Source organism: Panthera uncia, chromosome C2, assembly GCF_023721935.1.
Source record: "Panthera uncia isolate 11264 chromosome C2, Puncia_PCG_1.0, whole genome shotgun sequence".
NCBI lineage: Eukaryota > Metazoa > Chordata > Mammalia > Carnivora > Felidae > Panthera > Panthera uncia.
The window spans coordinates 26,740,056-26,754,563 of record NC_064810.1 but is presented as its reverse complement, the minus strand read 5'-3'; the positions used below and the strand labels follow the sequence as shown (position 1 = coordinate 26,754,563).

The following is a 14,508-nucleotide window of genomic DNA, read 5'->3' as shown; positions in this document are numbered from 1 at the left end:
ACCCAGGTGCCCCTGGACTTCAGTGTTTTGTTGTTGTAGTTTGTTGGTTTGTTTCTGCTTATAAGTTGTATATTTATGTTTTGGTGGGGGAAAGGAGACAGAAAATAGTTCCTGTCATTCCCTGACCTGGGTTGTTGACACAAGCAAGTATTTTCCATTCTGTTTATATAGATCTATTGACTTGTGAGCAATAATAGTTCTTACTTTGGTTAAAGTGACTCTATTTTCTCACCAACGATGTCAGATTCGTGAATATTTATGAGACTTCAATATTGCTCCCTCAGTGTCTTATAGGTGTTTCCCCACAAGATGGGATTGGGAAGATTGAAATAATCTGCTAGTCTTCTAGGTAGCCCAGCCACAACTGGAATACAAACTTTTGTGGCAGATCTGTGTTTATCCGTGTCATTTATTAATGGAAAGTACACAGCCTTTTGATTGCTGTTCTTCTCAGAACCAATAGTGTTAATTTCCTCTGTGGAACTTTAGATAGCTAACACACTTGCGTTTCCTCTTATCTGCTCCCCCTCCCCTCAACATCTCAAACTTTGATATGCTCTGAGATTTGGGCTCCCATGTGTTTATTGTCATTTTCACATTTAATGTTATTGAACATTGAATGTTATAGTACATTGTATATCATCTTAATGTTGCCATTTACTGTATAACCAGCTTTACATGTTTATTACTTTAAAAATTAATTTAATGCTTGGTTGCCCCTATAAATATTTGTTTTAAGCCTCATACAGTGAGGTAGAAGTAAGACATATGATAGAGGATATAAGCCATATCTTTTGTGAAGTATATTTCATGAGTAGATGATAAAAGGAGTGAGGCTATGGGGCAGGCACAGGGCCACGGGGAAATGATCACTTCCACTCTCCTATAAATCATAGAGTTCTATGACCAGGTCATCTCAAAAATCCTCTGAGCCTGGAGAATCCATTAACAAGAGGTTATCCTCAAATCAAAATCCTATAGACATCCCAGGAAACTATATCTTCTGCTGCAAAGCATCTGTAGGACGACCATCAGTGTCTTTAGATTTTGAAGATCAAATTCCCTGGAATTGATCAACTGAAGCTGCACCCTGTAAATACAATTACAACAAACTTATGTTTTCTCTCACTGCCCCCCCCACCTGACCTTACCTCTACCATTTGATACTACTGAACTGTTAAGTTTTTCTCAAATTACATATCAGATAACATACAGAACTTCCTTGACTTACAATGGATGTATATCCCAATAAACCCATCATAAGTTGAAAATACTGTTAGGTCAAAAATGCATTTAATACACCTAACCTGCCAATCATAGCTTAGCCTAGCCTACCTTAAACGTGCTCAGAACACTTACATTAGCCTATAGTTGGGTAAAATCATCTAACACAAAGCTTATTTTATAACAAAATGTTGAATACCTCATGTGATTTGTTGAATACTGGACTGTAAGTGAAAAACAGAATGTTTGTATGAGTACAGAATGGTTGTAAGTGGATCGGTTGTTTACCCTTGTGATCACGCGGCTGCCTAGAAGCTGTGGCTCATTGCCATCGCCCAGCATCATGCTAACATAACACATATTGCTAGCCCAGGAAAAGATCCAAAATCAAAATCTGAGGTCTGGTTTCTCCTGAATGTGTATAGCTTTCACACCATTGTAAAGTTGAGAAATCATAAGTCAAACTGTTCTAAGTTGGTGACCATGTACAATTTAAACTAAAGATCTGCTTTAATTCACCTAGACTCTGGTCTTAAAATTCAAAGTAACAATTCTATATAGCAAATTAGTATAGGTAGTTTTTCTGTCAACTTCTAAAATTGTTCTATATTGGGATTTATTTTTAGATTTCCTCAGCTAGTTGTTTTTTTCTCATGGAAAGGAAACGATGAAGATTGTTTCTAATATATAGTTTCTAATTTCCTGCATTTTCAATCTTTTTGTTGCTTTGCTAAACAAATGTCAACTGGAATGACAATAGAGTTCTCAAATCCACTTGCTCTGTCAATTATCTCCAGCCATTCTTCTGTCTTAGCTACATCTTAGCATCTAATAGTATACATGAGGAAGTCTGGCACTTGTTTGACTTTTGTGCTCAGTGAGTGTCTTTTTTTTTTTTCTGCCAATTTTCCAGAAAAACGTACGGGTGAAGGTAGACTTCTGATGAATCATGCTAATGAACAGAAGTTTGAAGAATCTTTCACTTATCCTTGTAACTTAAGACTTTAAAGACTCTCTAGGTCCTTTGTATTTTGTCATTTTTGCCTATCACCCAGTGAATTCTCTTAATCTGAAGATTCACATTTTTACCTTAGTCAGGGTTTTATCTATTATGTATTTGACTATTTTTTCAGTTCCTTTGTTATTAAAAAATTAACAGTTGTAGATTGCATCATGTTTATATGCCTTCCATATACTTATTTTCTCATAGACTATATTTGTTTTTCTTCATTTTTGTTTCCACTTGTATTGCGGAGGGTTTGAGTCAATGGATTTGATTTTCTGTAATGTTGATTCTGCACTTTTCTACTTCTATCGTCATTTTTAGTTCACATCCAGTGTTTTAATTCCTTAAATCATTTTCTTAATATTCTAATTTAGTATAATTATATTAGATTACAAATGTTGTATGTAAGCTAGATGAATTTTTGTAAATATATAAAACTGTAGAACCTCCACCCAATGACTCCCACTTAATCTCTATCACCATAGGTTAGTTTTGTCTGTTTTGAACTTCATGGAAAGGCATCACATAATATGTCTTCTTCTGTGTCCAGCTACCTTTGCTTAATATTTTATTTGTGAGATTTTTGAATGCAGCAAGAGTGTGTTTATTTCCAATGATATCTAGTATTTTTGTATGAATTTATTTATCCATTCTGTTGTTGATGGACATTTGGGTTGTTTCAAGTTTGACACCAGTAAGAATAAAGCTACGCACACGTTTGAGATGTCTTGTTTCACATATGAGTACTTTTCTAGAGCTAAAATCACTGGGTCATGGTTGTATGAACATATAGCTTTGACAGGTAATGTCAAACAGCTTTCCAAAGTGTTTGTGCCACTTTATAACAGCATCAACAGTTAATAAGAGTTCCACTTGCTCTACATTCTCACTAATGATCTCTTTCAAAACAGCCATTCTTTTGGTGTTTAGAATGGCTTGTTACAGTTTTATTTTTTCCCCAATGCATATTTCAATATAGGAAATATATTCAGTATATTCTTTTGTGCAGTGCCCATTCAAGCCTTTTGCCCTCTTTTAATTGGGATGTTTTGTCTTTTTCTTATTGATTTGAATGGATTCTTTATCGATTAAATTCTTCTTCCTAGCTGTCCCTTTTTCTCAGATACTTTATGACCTTTTCCCCCACATCTTATGTATTTAGGACCCTTAAAATATTTAATTGTATTGAAATATCAAAGCACTATGTAAAATTTCCTTTCCATTTTGGGATACATCTCGCATGTAAGGTCTTCATCTTTATAGCTGTAAACAGTATGCCTCCCACTATAACCATGCTATGGACTGAATGTGTGTGTCCTCTCCATCATATCCATGTGTTGAACCTAAGACCCCAGTGTGATGGTGTTTAGAAGTGAAGTCTTTGGGGAGTGATTGGGTCACCAGGGCAGAACTATCATCAATGGGATTAGTGCCCTGCAAAAGAGGCCCAAGAGAGATCCTTTCTCCTTCTGCCATATGAAGTTACAGCTAGAAAGTGTCATCAATCAACTAGAAATCAGGCCCTCCTCACCAGATGCTGAATCTACTGACACCTTGATCTTGGACTCCCCAGACTCCAGAACTGGGAGAAATAAATTTCTGTTGTTTATAAGCCACCTGGCTGTGTTATTCTGTTATAGCTGCTGACAAAGACTACAACCAGCCATGTAACCAAAAGTGTAGCTAATTTGTCTTAATTCTACCTCAGAGTTCAAAAACATGTGTACCACCCACCACTTCTGTTTCTCCTTTCCAGTTAAGAGTAGCATGATCAGACTAACACCCTATCTGTTGTGTCCTTTGGAGTATAATTATCCAAATTGTGCATATCTGATAAAAAGTCCCTTGAAGTTTGTGGCATGTGATTTTAATACTTCTGGAGAGATTTCTCTTTCTCCTCTAACTTCTGTTTGGTCTTTTCAGTTAATTTTTGGTATAGGGTTATTTGTAAGCCAATTCTTAAATTTCTATTTTTATCAGAATTCCCTTTCATGAGTGGCCTAGATAACTTTCTAAAACTCTGTAATTTGATACATCTAGATGATAGTTTATCTCTAATATTTCATTGGTGGTGGTGGTACTTGTGTGTATGTGTGTGTCCCTTTTGACTTACTTTGTTTTGCTTTAATTCAGTCTCATATTCTACGGGCAAGATGGCATTTTGGGGTTATCTCTTCCCCATCACAAGATTTTTCCTAATACCTTCTCTGTTGATCTGACATTATTTCTTGCACACATAGCCCCTCTTATGGTCACATTATTGCCTCAAACTACTCAAGAATATATGTTTTGTATGCTGAAGTATTAGAGAAATGTTAACCAAACTGTCCCTGGCAAAGAAATTGAAGCACATTTGACTCTGAATAATTTTTAACTTTTTTATCCTTTCTTGCTTACAAAATCTATTTTGTTGAAATCTGTATATGGTATAAACATAACTAATGACTTTTTCTGTATTAAAAAACATTGTCCTTTCTGAATACAATATCATATAATCTTTAGATTTAAGAAAGATGAAGTATAGCACCATGGCATTTGTATCTTTATATAATTATTGTCTAATCTTTATGAACCCTAAGGAATTGAGGTTGGGAAATTTCATTAAAATGAGTTAAACCTTACTCCTACCTTCATGCTGTTTTTCTTGTTACCTCTGTATTGTTTTGGTAATATATCAAAAAGTATCAACAAATCTCCTTTTAACAAAATGAGGGACTTTCTGTCTTTCTTAAATTATGTTTTTTATAGTTTGATTTTTTTTTTCAAAACACAAGCTTATGTTAACATAGTGTAGTATAATATTACCAGAGAGCTCGCTTTTTTAGCAGTTTCAGAGAGCTTTAAGTTAGGGTCGTATTAATTTCCATAACACACATATCGAGCAAGTAGTGGAAACAACCCTTCACCAAGAAGTAGTTACCAGTACAAGGCTCCTTTCTGAGAGACTACACCTGAGCCACAGTGTAAAAGGGCTTAGCTCCAATAGTCTCACCTCCTTGTTCCACAGCAGATTATTTGAAGGAGAGAACTTGATGCCAATATGACTCATGAAATTCCCTCTCCAGACATTTTGAAATGAGATCCTAGGGGCTAAGTCCATTAATTGTAGGAAACTGGGCTGCAATTATGCAGGTTTCCTTTCACTTCGGGGTAGCCATGATATGGTTCATATGAAAGCATATGAGTGAGGAGAGAAGCTGGTTTGTAGAAAGAAATGGAAGTGAGTACAGAAAAGGTGTGGAGATGAGAAGTTATGCGGCCATAGCATTCCCGTCTGATAATTGTTTATTTTTCTATATTTTTCATATTTTCTGCAATTGGGTTCCTGAAGTTTCTGCAATTATTCCCATTTTCTGCAGTTCTCTGTTAAGATACAGTATCTCTGTATCTTTATGGTGTATCTTTTTGAAAATCTAATTTGAATAGGATTTTTTTTCGCAAATCAATGGTTTCTGACACAGATAACTTTAGAAATAAGACATCATGTGTTCTATCAGCTCTTTCATAAATCTGCTACAGTCTTACCTATGAAGAATTAGGTTGTTCTCTCTCCTCCCATAGTATTATTCATAATCCTGCTACACAAGTTACTATCTATATTGTCATCATTTTTTGAATATCTGTCTCTCTCATGAAAGGGCAAGCTTTTGTGCTTGGTATTCTCAGCACCTAGTATCGTGGTTGGCACATAATATGTACACAACAACTTTTTGTTAATCAACAAACTAACCACCAACCGTGTGGAGTTCCATTCTTAGTTGCAGTTTGCTCAGAAGGAACCAGAATGAGAATTCCTGAAGCTCTCACAACTTGTAAAGTTTCGCTGTTCATCTCTAGGTTCCTTTTGTTGACCCGTACATCTGTTTAGTTTTCCTTTCCTGTCTTCAGTATTTTCTTGAGAAGTGCTTTCTCATTTATTGAGAAACAAAGTAATCTCAGCATTTTGAATATTCTTTTCTTTGTTTCTCTCTCAAACATATGTTTACATATGCTGTCACTAGAGGTAGTTTAAATAAATGCTATAGAGGTCTTTCCTTAAAAGAACACCCATTTTGTGGATGGTAAATATGTAAGATTGAGGGATCTGAAAACCCTCACGTACTCATCCCCCAGCTTCCACAACTATCAACACATAGCTAGTTGGACCTTCTCTACTCAATCCTCCCTTTAGGAATATATCACATTGACGGGCTGTTCATCCCCTTCTCTGGGTACTATATTTCCCCATTCTTTATGGAAATTCTCATCGATTATTTAAAATAAGCAAATCCTAAGTAGCATGTCAATTTGTCTGTAAATACCTTACTATTATTTTCAGCAACTCTAAGATTTAAGAGTTCAGCATTTCCTCTTAAAGTCCAGTTGGCAACGCCTGGGTGGCTTAGACAGTTAAGTGTCCAACTCTTGATTTCAGCTCAGGTCATGCTCTCACAGTCATGAGATGGAGCCCCACATCGGGCTCCACACTGAATGTGGAGCCTGCTGGGGATTCTCTCTCTCCCTCTCTCTCTGCCCCTCACAGGTTTGCGTGCGCTCTCTCTCTCTCTCTCTCTCTCTCTCAAAACAAATAAATAAACATTAAAAAGAATAAAAAGTCCAGTTGGTTGGTAATAATATATATTAGGAAATGAATTTCTAATAAATCTTTAACTTAAGGTAGTGTGCTTTTAGTGATTTCTAAACATAAAAATTAAAATCTGATTGATTTTAGATAAATGGCAACCATTTGTAGCAAAAAGCAATTATACTAAAAGTGTATCAAATATTTCTTTATTATCCTTTTAGTCACTTCTCCTAAGTTTCTAGTCTCTCTCTCTCTCTTTTTATTTTGCAGTTGACTAAGATCAGTGGAGACCTGCAACTGCTTTCCATTGTTGTACATTCCATTCTAGTGATATGTGACAATTCTCTAAAAGTTATGTCGAACTTCATACTGTATAGAAAACCTTATCCCAACATAATGATATGGATTCATGTTTCACTTGGCATAGTCCTTACGCATTATCCTGGAAAGTCTTGCTCCAGCTGTTTCAAATTATTTTCATTTTATATGTCATGTTTAATAGCAGGGAGGAGACTATTGCTAATGGTTTTTTCTTAGAAATTAATCTGTCAACCTGGTGAAAATATGAAGTTAAAGCAGATGAACAGGGATTCTCCAATTTAACATCCTAAGCATATTAATTTACTTACCAAAAGCGTAACAAGATTAAGTTAATCAATGAGAATTTCCATTAAGAATGGGGAAATGTCACACACAGAGAAGGGAATGAACAGGCCGTCAATGTGATATATTCATATAATTTTTTTTTTTAATGTAGTGATGGTTGAGTTCTAATCATGTGTCTTGGGGCTGGGGATAGACATAAGCAGGCCTTAATGTAACATTTCATGATGCAGTATTCTATACTGAGCTTGCATTTGTGACACTGAATGGGAGACCTTTTCCTTTGAGCCAGATATAAAATATGCTTTCCATTTCTCTGATGGTTGTCACTGAAAGGATTTTCAAAAGTTGCTTTAGAACCTCAGAATTAGATCAATGTGTTTAGGAACCAGAATGCTTTTTATTAATAAGAGTTTGAAGAAACTCCTGTGAAAACAATAGGATTTTTAATCACTGGCATAAAATTGTAGATTCCAGGGCAAAGATCATATGGTGTAATGATATTCAATGTGTAACAGACAGGTTTTGATGTTTCAGTGCCTTCAGTTGTTAATATATTGCTTCTTCTGGTGTTGAATCTGCCAAATACTTCCTGTCACTTTTACGCTAGTCTGCCTTCCCTGAGCTTTTGTTTTCTTGGGTTTCTGTTCAGTTAACCCAATCAAGTAAGTCCAGAAGCAGATGAGCCTCCTTCTGACGCATGATCAGAAGGTCAAGAATAGTGTATACTGTGTCACCATATCTACGTCATTCACCTCACTCCATCCCATCATGTAGGTATTATATCATTACGTATCATTACAAGAGGGTGAATATAGTATCACGTAATATTTTGAGAGACCAAATTCACCTAATGTTCATTATAGTATATTGTCATAATTGTTCTATTTTATCATTGTTGTTCATCTCATCCTGCACCTCATTACAAATTAAACTTTACCATAGATATAAAGGTATATATCTGGTTTAGTACCGTCTATGGCTTCAATCATCTGCTGGGGATCATGGGAAATATCCCCCATAGATAAAGGAGGACGACTGTATTTCTCAGCTAATGATTTATTTCCTATGCTCTTTTATTCACTCCTCTTTTTTACTCTTAACACAACTCTCACACTGAAGCATCAACTTAAAAGCTACCATAAATTACTTTCAATTTTTCTGTATTTATTTTCCATAATTTTAATATGGAATATTAATAGCTTATGAGCACCAAGTCAAATTGAGATGTACAGCATTAGTGTTGAGTACAGGTTAGCTTAATTTATCTCTTGTGATATATGGATGGCTCTCTAATGTGGAGAGTGGTCATATTCCTATCTTTCAATCTCCATCTGTAGCAACAGATACTCGCCCCAGCTTTTCTTTTTCACTGTACACCTCAAAACACATATTTTTGGATTTTTAGACCTCCCCTGTAAAGAAGTATGAAATAGATTATTTTTGTTGAAATGGGAATGAGACATATCTTAAATATCAGAAAGGAACATGTTATTGTTTTTTTCATCCTTTGATACCAAAACTGGGTGTAAAAGGTGGAGTATTTATTAATGCATAATATGAACTGGGTAAATAAAAATATTATTTTCTCCTACCAAAACAGTAATTTCACTTCTGAATCAAAGGAAAAACAGATGAAGGAGAAAAACTGAAGCACAAAATAATTCACTTCGGCATTTTTATGATAGCACAAAATGAGAATCACTCAAATGGTACATTAAAAGGGAAAGGTTAAGTAATGGTTAAGTACATTTTGGGACAAGCGTTCAATAGGCTATTGGTGTTCAATATGCTTTCAATATGCTGTCATTTAAAATATGACAGCATGGGGCATCTGGGTGGCTCAATTGGTTAAACATCCTACTTTGGCTCAGATCTTGTGGTCTTTGAGTTCAAGCCCGTGTTGGGATCTGTGCTGACAGCTCAGAGCCTGGAGCCTGTTTCCGATTCTGTGTCTCCCTCTCTGCCCCTCCCCCACTTGTGCTCTGTCTCTCAAAGATAAATAAAACATAAAAAAAATTCTTAAGAAAATATGACAGCGAAAGTTAGGTAAATCTTATGAAAATTACCAAGTATAATCACTATTATATAAAAAAAAGGAGTTTTATGTAAAACAAAATAAAAATGTCATTTTAAGTATTTACAGTGGTTACATTTGGTCATATGATTGTGGCTAGTCCATCTCTTTTGCTTTCTTTTTTTTGATTTTTTTTAACATTTACTCATTTTTGAGAGACAGAGACAGAGTGTGAGTGGGGGAGGGGCGGAGAGAGAGACACAAAGAATCTGAAGCCCGAGGAGGGGCTTGAACACACAACTGTGAGATCATGACCTGAGCCTAAGTTGGATGCTCAACCAACTGAGCCACCCAGGCGCCCGATCTTTTTTACTTTCTTACACTTCCCAGTTTTCTATTACACAAATGCACAGGCACCACTGGAACTCTCTCTTGGAGAAGGTTAAACAGCTTAATGTAAATTACTGCCACGCTGTAAGCTTAATTCAATTTATGTGACCTAGAACAGCAGCCTACCATCAGAATGAAAATGTAATTATTTAATTATTTTGAGTTATCTGATGTAGGGAATATAGTAAACATGAAGAAGATAATCTAGGTGAGGGACGATATGCTTATGCATTGTAAAATTCTTTCAACTTTGTTGAAAACTTAAAATTTTTTATGCTACAATGTTGGAAGGAAAACAATCAATTGATTGCAGTCAATCCACTTCTAGATAAGCTTCCAGAGGATCATTTCTTTCCAAGTTGGAAGCTATTAGTATATACTCCATTATTATTCATTTTATATTTCTGCTTTCTCTGGTATAATTTATGTAGATGCAAAAAAGTCAAGTATTAGGAGTGAGGCAAGTCCATCTGTGACATGCAATGATTTTTTTCTTGTGCTGTTAGTCATCTTGATTCTAAATTTGCTTCTCTTGGTTAATTGTGATATTTTATTACACTTCCTCCTAAACACTATATTCTGTACTATTTGCCTTTAACATTTTATTCATATGTAGATGTAATATTTGAAGAATTTGTTTACAGAGAAGCAAAAGCAGGTCTTTCACAAATACTATTACTATAAATACATGTATTCACATGTATGAAATATGTCTGTTACATGCAGTTATACAAAACAAACATTAAGAAGATGGTAGCCAGCTGTTCTCTCTTCAGTAATACTAGAATGAGTAGAAATGGGATAAATACGTAGCAGAAAAGATTCCATTATGTGCTTGTATTTAATTTGGAGACAATGCACATTTCAGTGTACTGGTGTGTATGTAAACTAAATACAGAAATAATTGGTCTGAGAAATTCTATCTGGGTATTCATGTTTACTAAGTTGACATGTTCAAATGTAGAATTTTTCTTTTTCTAAGCTCATAAATTGACTGAAAAATGCTATAGAGAGTATATACTCAATAACCTTCTAGGTAAAGGGAAGATAAAAATATATCATTCCTGGTATACTTGTTCTTTTCAAATTTTTAAGCCATAGCTTCATTTTTAAGCCCACAAATTTAAAAAATGAATTAGGCCAGTCCTTATCAAGGACACAGATGACCTTTGCAAAGATCCATAAGTGTGTCTTTCTAAATTGGCATTATGTTTTGGTCAATAGTTGGTGCTAGACTTTAGACCAATCCTTTGAAGTTATAAACTTGTTAGGATTTTTCTTTACTCAGTGTAGTAAAAAGGAAATTAACCAATGATATAAATTTATATTTAATCTTCCTAAATCCAATTTTATCTACAGACTTCCTTTTGGTTCCTTGCATATAAACACATTAGCTGTCATTATAACAAAATCCCTCTCTTACAAAAAATATTTTATACACATAGAGCCAGTGTATAAATTTTCTAAAAGATGAAAGTTTAATACTAACCTGTATAATGCAAAAATGTATTTGTATTACTTAGCATTAAATATGGCTATACATAACAGAAAACTCCAAATAATCAGAGAAATATATTTCTCTCTCACATTCAAGATATCTCACATTTAAGAAGCCAGTTCAGGCTTGTTTTGATATTCCAAAAGAGACCCAAATTCCTTCCATCTTGTTGTTCCACTATATGTGTTGTTCCTATATATATATATATTCCATTGTCAAGGCATAACTCTTTGATCCAAGATGGCTACTGATGTTTCAACCATTATATTTGCATCCCAACCAACAGGGTGGAAGGAGGCAACAGAGCATACCACTTTCTGTTATGCACACTTCCTGCAAATTTCATACAACACTTTAGCTTATATCTCATTAGTTTAGTCACGGTGACACCTAATTACAAAGGAGACTGTGATATGTGATTTTTATCCCATCTAGACATGTATGAGGCTGAAAATCAAGACTCTTTTACTGTGGTAGATAGAGTAATGTCTCCTAACCTCAAAGATATTCATGTCTTAATTTTCTCAACCTACAGATATTATAGGAGAAGATAGGATTCAGTAGGCAGAAAGGGAAAGGTTAGTACCTGAGGTCTCTGGGTGGAGAAAAACACATATTGTGGAACAATGCTGGGAGTATCCGACTACAGCAAACCCCTTTGGGCATAAGGTCCCTCTTAAGAATGTAGTAAACACCAGCTACTCCCCCTCAGGTTTCCTTCAGGAATTTGACAATCACAATGCATAGCTAAAAAAGGAAACCATAAAACTTGTTATATGAGGGACAGTATGACCAATCTGACTCCTCACACAATGGAGTCGAGCCAATCAGGAATGGACAATGCAGCACCTAGAGTTATCCAGCCAGTAAGGGTGGAGTGTGAGAAGGAACAAGAGGGAAGGGATGAGGGTGCTAACCAAACACTTATAAAACAAGGACCCTTGCCTATAGTTCGTGGGCATTTCCTTTCAAATGTCCCCTCTCTGTAAAGAGAGCTTATCTGACTATTCTTACTTTCTAATCTTATACCCTAAGAAACTTTTGCCTGCTGCTCATTTTGTGTCCACCTCTTCATTCTTTGAAGCAGTGAGACAACGACACCTGGGTATTGAGGTAAAAAATCCTGCAACACAAATTTGCTACTTTACCTGACAGAAGAGATTTTTGCTGGTGTGATTAAGAATCTCCAGAGGAGATTCTAGGTGGGCTCAGCATAATCACAGGGTCCTCATAAAGAGTGATGCTAGTTCAAAGGAGATGGCTGGTATAAGTGAAGTGTCGGAAGATGGAGGAAGGGGTGAACACCCACAGAATGCAGGTAGACTTCAGATGCTAGAACTTAGAAGGCCATGGAATCTCCCATGGAGCTTCCAAAAGGAACCAGCCCTGCCCAAACTTTGTTGTTTTAAGCCACAAGTTTGTGACAGATTTTCAGAGCAGAAAAGGAATATGCTGTACTTACTGAAGAAAAAAAAAAGGAATAAATATCAAGCCTATCAACAGTCTGCCATGCATTTTCAGTGACATGTTCATATTTTTGGTCTTTGGGTCTATCTGAATTCTTTCAGATATTTGGATTCAGCAATCTGTACTATTGGTAAATGAGCAAATACTCTAATCTGGTAGCCTGAGTTCTTAGGTCCAGGTTAAACCCTTGGTAATTAATGGGCGTACAGGAGTCATGGAGCCACTAATGCTGGGGGAGAATGCCTCTCTCAGGTGCTTGTTTAGTATTTGTGTGCAATTCCTCCAGCCCAGCATAAGCCAGTCAGTCAGTGTGACCTAGAGTCAAGGCCAGTGAGAGAGCTGTGGCCACAGGAAGACTTTTGGGTCTGGGGGAGGAGGAAAATCAGGGTAGTGGCTTGGAGGTTGACATCCTGGCCCTTTCTGTTATGGTTGATGGTCTGCTTCCCAGGCCTCTCCTGTTGTCTGTCTGAATATACCCATTCCCACGTCCACCTCAAATAATCTCACCTCAAATGCTACTCCTTTCTTTGGCAGGAAGTTTGGTTGTTATTCTTGACCCTAGACTAATTTCCCAACTCAGATTTTATATATCTTGTGAATATTAATCTTCCATTGTTAATTTAAGACTTTGTCCTCTGGTAGACAGAGTATTGGGTCCCCAGAGATGCTGATGTCCCAGTTCCCTAGGAATTGGAAATATGTTACATTATGTGACAAAGATGAATTATGATTGCAGATGGAATTAAGGAAGCTAATGAGTAGATGCTGACATTACCCTGGATTAACAGGTTGGAGATACAAGGTTTCAGGGTCTGAGGGAGATATGGTTTGGGGAAAAATGACCAGAGATTCAACCTTGCTAGCTTTGAATATGGAAGAGGAGGCCATGAGGCAGGGAATTTGGGTGGCCAAAGGAAGGAAAGAGATTCTCCTCTAGACCATTTAGGAGAAAGCAGCCCTGACAACATCTTGATTTTGGCTCACTGGGACCATTATGAACTTCTGACCTCTGAAAGTGTAGGATGACACATTTAGGTTGTTTTAAGCCACGAAATTTGTGGTAATTTGTTATAGCAGCAATAGGAAGTAATACATCCCCCACCTATTTAAAAGACTTGAGAGATTAGAGGTTAAAGCATTGCACAAGGGGAGACATTTGAAAGTACAAAGATCCTTGGGCACCTGGATGACCAGTTGGTTAAGGATCCTGTTATGGTTCAAGTCATGATCTGATCTCACGGCTTGTAAGTTCAAGCCCCACATCAGGCTCTCTGCTGCTGGCACAGAGCCCACTTTGAGTCCTCTGTCCCTCTTTCTCTCTGCCCCTCCCCACTCGTGCACACTCGTTCTCTCTAAAAATAAATAAACATTAAAAAACAAGTCCAAAGATCCCACTGATTGAAGAGAGCATGTATAGACGATAACACTTGCACAGCAGATTTTGTTTCACTCTTTCTGACCTCAAAGGCAAAAAAAGAAACATCTTCATTTACATAGTTTTTTGGGTTCTGATGACATCAGGCAAATAACACCTGAAAATGAACATTTTTCTTTGGACTGTACCAGAGCTGGGATTTATTCAAGTGACCTCATTTAGAAAACACTGAGGAACATTGAAGACAATTGTTTTAACCAGGGTTTAGGAAAAGATAATGGAGTTTTCTCTTTGGGTCCTGAGGGAACAAAGTCTTTGTTGTGACACATGAAAGCAACTCAGAGAAGATTCAAGATTATATATT

At 36.2% G+C, this 14,508-nt stretch overlaps 1 long non-coding RNA gene across 1 annotated transcript in view; it reads right to left on the bottom strand.

Annotated features, from left to right (window-relative positions):
• LOC125920808 (uncharacterized) overlaps positions 1 to 12,611 on the bottom strand; it is a 46,416-nt gene extending 33,805 nt beyond the window's left edge. Inside the window, exon 1 of the long non-coding RNA XR_007457207.1 lies at positions 12,451 to 12,611. This is a non-coding gene — a long non-coding RNA (uncharacterized LOC125920808). The remainder of the gene's footprint in view (positions 1 to 12,450) is intronic.
• Between the last annotated feature and the right edge of the window lie 1,897 nt (positions 12,612 to 14,508).